Source organism: Strix uralensis, chromosome Z (assembly GCF_047716275.1).
Source record: "Strix uralensis isolate ZFMK-TIS-50842 chromosome Z, bStrUra1, whole genome shotgun sequence".
NCBI lineage: Eukaryota > Metazoa > Chordata > Aves > Strigiformes > Strigidae > Strix > Strix uralensis.
In genome coordinates, this window is record NC_134012.1 from 49,404,363 (window position 1) to 49,408,955 (window position 4,593).

Consider the following 4,593-nt stretch of genomic DNA (forward strand, 5'->3'; position numbering starts at 1 on the left):
GCTGCCTTCAAAAGATCCTTCCACTGACTTCTGTTGGCAGTTTTGTGACATACTTTGTGTCCCAGGAGCTCACAGGTTCTTTCAGTGCGAAGAGTTAATCTGTTTCATTAAAGTGACAAACAGATAATCTGACAAACCTGGTGTGGTGTGATATAGGCATTTTAAAGCAGATAGAGGAGAATTTTAAAGGGTCTGTGGGAGGGAACAAGACCAAGAACTTGAGTGTATGCTTATGGGCAGAAGGAGAAAGGTTAAGACACTATTGAAGATGAATGAGATGCTGTAGCAGAAGTCAGTCAGCTAGGACAGGTATTTATTCTACATTCTTGAGTGCTTGTAGATCTTCATGGTGCCGGAAACTGCAGTTGTTCATTTTTCAGCTTCTTTTTACAACTTATGACACTGTTATACATTTGTAGTACAAAAATAAGATAGACTGAAAGCTGACTATGGTCTAAAAGTATGTAACAATTAAAGTTGTATACAGAAATAAAAACCAAGATTCTGGCTTCAGGCTTTAATATATTTTTAATTTGCTTAATAACTTACCAAAGTACAGACAGATTTTGACAAGGGATTTTTCTACGTTAGATGAAACAGGAAACTGACATGAAGAAACGCTGCAGAGAAAATAAAGTATTTGAAGGGATTTGGGGGCTTAATTTAGAATACTGATTCCATTTTTGAAAGTCATGTGAGCCTGTATTTGAATTCCAGAGGACTTTAAAAATTGTACGTGTTATTACACTGCAAAATGTTGAAGCTGATATTAATGAACTTTGTAGAATGAGGCTGTGTGGAGGTTACAATGAGTTCATGATTTTTTGCTGGAATTTAGATGCTCGGAGTATACATTCTGCTCATTTGTCTAAGTTAGAATTTATGTCTCTGGGTTGACATTATTACTATCTAGTAAGGACTTTAAATTGTAGGGCTGCATCTACAAAAATTATAGTAATTGTCATTACTGCTGTCTGAAAGTCTGGACACCAGTACATGTGGTTTGGGTGACGAAGAGAATAGGTAGCTTCTTTCAGTCACAGACGCCCTTTGTGTTTGTACATTTTTAATATACTAGAAGTTGCAAAAAGTGGGAGAACATGAGAAAATAAAAACGCTGTTTCCTTTCTGGAATAGTAGGCATGCCATGTATTTGCATTCTTGAAGCAATTTTGGACTTGGACATGTGATAAAAATAAAACTGAGACTATGAGTAAATGCTTTTCATAACAATAAGTTTATAAATTAGAGAGGGAACCTTTATAAAATTGTTGGATTTTTTTCCCCCAAATATATGTCCTTTTCATTTTAAACAGATTGTTATATCTCTGCAGATTATCATTAGTTGTTGTACATTCCTAATTTTCCATGTGTATCAGAGGATGTATATGCATTTCTTCCTTGTGTTTGTCTATTCAGAATATTAGCCATAACTTAAGGGGAAGAGGAATCCCGCATGGCTGTCTTCAACAAGACTTCTCTATTTTATCAGTGTTACATAGAGAGTAGAGGAAACTCTTTAGTCCTGAGCCCATCTATCCAAGAAAATAAAGGAATACAAGCAGGGAAAATAAACATATTATTTTTTCTTTCTCTAGAAATAGCTAATTCTTTCACTGTGAGATCAGTTCTTCCAAGTCCAAAAGGATCACCTGCTTGCGTGTGGAGATATCCAAAGTTTACCATGGATCAATACATAATACTTCTAATGCAGCTGCTTCATCATCTGTGCACCTGCACCTACAGGTCACCCAACTGATGGCATCACATTCTTTCCTACAGTAGGACACAAATGTTACAACTCAGCACATTACTTAGAGAGTAAAAAGGTGAACCAGCTAACTATGTAGAGTGTTATTACAGACAAGAACTATAGCACTGAACTTTATATATTCAGCCAGAGGGTAGTGGCATCTAAAAATGAAGGTGTTGTCTATCATGTTTTCATATCAGTAGGTTTTTAAATTGCACATTTATACAATTAGTCATTTGCCACACTGATTAAAATAGGAAGCGTATGCAGTTATATAATGGGACACATGTGGTTGCAATTGCTACATCATTTGCACCTGTGCAAAGGCAATGCAAAATGGAGCAGGTTTATGCTTGCTTTGCAACGTGGAAATAATAATAAAAGATTGGGACATAGATGTAATCATAAATGGTGAGTTTGGGCAATGGAGTATCCTACATTTCTCATTAATAAAACTAAGTGGCTGGGAGCAGTGATTTTCTAGACTGGTGTGCCTAGAGAAAGTCTGTCTCTTAATTTGTGCTGTATTATACTAGTAAGTATGCTTCTAATGTTAAGAAAATATTCCCTCCACCTCTGTGCCACAAAAGGAGAGAAAGAACTACTGTCTTTTTAGACAATAGAAATTGTTAGTACAGCTAGAAAACAGGATGATTATTTACTTTAATGGAAAAACACAGAAGGTCCCTTGTTCCAAGATGCAGTTAAGCAAATCAGTTTCCCCCTATGACATGCATTTCAAAGGAAAATAGGTATGAATATGTAAGGTTAATTTTTACCTTCCTGAAATTCCTTCATAGTTTAGCTATATCATTCATGTACTCTTCCAACATATCAAATGTAAGGCCTTTGAGGGTTAGTTGCTCATCTTCCTGAAATGATGCTCTTCTGTCTTGTTGATGTAATTTTTGCAGTTGTTGCTCCATAACTAGAAAAGATGTACAAAGCTTTCTTTCAAAACTTTAAAAAATTTGTTCTCCCTCCCACTTTTTTTTAACCCATTTAGACAGATCAATAGAGATGTTTGATCCAGAAAAAACAATAGTGCTGAAAATAGAGTATGACGGTTATCTAGTACCATATAGTTTGGAAAACTCAGTAAAAAACCCCGTAGTGATTCAACAAGCTGTGGGTGAAATCCAGGCTGTCAATGAAGTCAGTGGTAAAATTCCCACTGACACGCTTAGGCCAGATTTTCTCCCTAAATACCCAGTAGGTAGTTTAAGACATTATACTTTTAGGTATTCACTGCAGTAATAAAGCAGTAGTTACAGCATTGCAGGGACTGATTGAAGCACAGCACTGAGACTCAGGTTGGTCAAGAGCCTTAACTCAAACTTTGATTTTATCTTCTTGTCAAACTTAGGATCACCTGTACTATAGCTGCACCTCTGCCCGCCAGTTAAGGTCAAAGAAAAAGGTTTTGTAGTGCTTTAGATTAGATTGCTTACCTTCTATTTAAGGAAATACACAAGTAATTTCTATGTAAAATTAAAGAGAGTTTTTCCTTTCTTCTCGTTCCTGCTTCTTGATCCTGTGAGTGAAGAACATGAGGTCCTTGTGTCCTAGAGCACGAGGCTTGAGAAAAGCCACAAAGTTTTTTTGTAAATTAGCCCAACGTCTGCATTTATTCACTTCAGAAATTAAGATCCTCTTTACTTTGTGCATGAAGAACAGAGGAAATAGTGACTCTATAAAGGAGAGGAAAATTTGATTTAGGAAAAGAAAAATAATCTTTGTTAGGTTATTTAAAATGTTGGGTTTGTTTGTTTGTTTTGCTAATTGCTATTTGTCTTCACTAACAAAGTATTGTAATGAAAATTTCAGGGGGGGGCTTATCAACATTGTGTCTGTACTTAAGAACTAGTGGTGATAGCCTTTTTTCTTCTGAGTAATTGTTGAGCAAGTTGCCAAGTCCAGTGTTTATATCTTACCATTTTCAGGGTGGAATAACAAATATTCTTCCATTCCCATTTAAAACCTCTCTAACAATTAATTTTCTGACCTGCTCAGCAGCTATACAGATGGAACATCATCCAACAGTCATTGCCTTTTAGTGCTCTGTGTCTACCTAAAGCATACACACAAAAACAACCTTTGAAATTGCTGGTGATCTGGACAACAGTCATTTTCCCTGGCTAAAACTCTCCAATCTGTTTTCAATAAAACACTGTGCTCTTGCACACAAAGTATGCATTTATGCTGATTAAGCACCATTTTTTATCAGTAGGGTGTGCACAATCAAGCGTATTTGACTCTAATACAGAAGCAGATTGGTTTACTCAGTTAAAAGCTTTGATCTGGCAACTACAGGTATTAGGCAGAGCTGAAAGAATCCATAGTGCATATGGATCCTAATTTGCTTTTGGCTTCTAAAGCAGAACGCCAAGGGTAGGCAGGAATTTCTTCACTAGCACTAACAGAGCACTGAGTTCCTGAGAATGAGAGATGCATTATTTCTCCTAACAACTTTGCTTCTTCATATGGCCTTCCCTTGCTAGTCTGACACAAATAGACTTCTAAATTATCATTATACCATGTTACTACAAAATATCAAGCATCCCTGGCTGCCTCAAGTCAAGACAAAACACTAGCTGCAAGCTAGGAGCTTCAGTGAGACGTACTCAGAAAAAGAATCCTGCCCTTGTTCAAGGGCATAAAATTTACTTTCAGATTTCATTCATTTCAGTGGGTGAATGAAGCCAAAAGAGGTAGTTATCAAAAAGGGTACATATACTTTTAAAATATTTCTTTAGGATGTGCCTGCAGTCCTAAGAATTGGAAATAGTCAAGATACTGTGTTCTATCCAAAGTTAATAAGAATATTGCCTTATATACTG

At 36.3% G+C, this 4,593-nt stretch overlaps 1 long non-coding RNA gene across 1 annotated transcript; it reads right to left on the reverse strand.

The window, feature by feature from the left end:
* Positions 1-521: 521 nt before the first annotated feature.
* Positions 522-3,423, reverse strand: LOC141937949 (uncharacterized). The gene is made up of 3 exons (XR_012627122.1): positions 3,205-3,423; positions 2,533-2,681; positions 522-1,776 (listed from the first exon to the last, which is right to left on the reverse strand). It is a non-coding gene; the product is annotated as an uncharacterized LOC141937949 (long non-coding RNA).
* Positions 3,424-4,593: the final 1,170 nt, after the last annotated feature.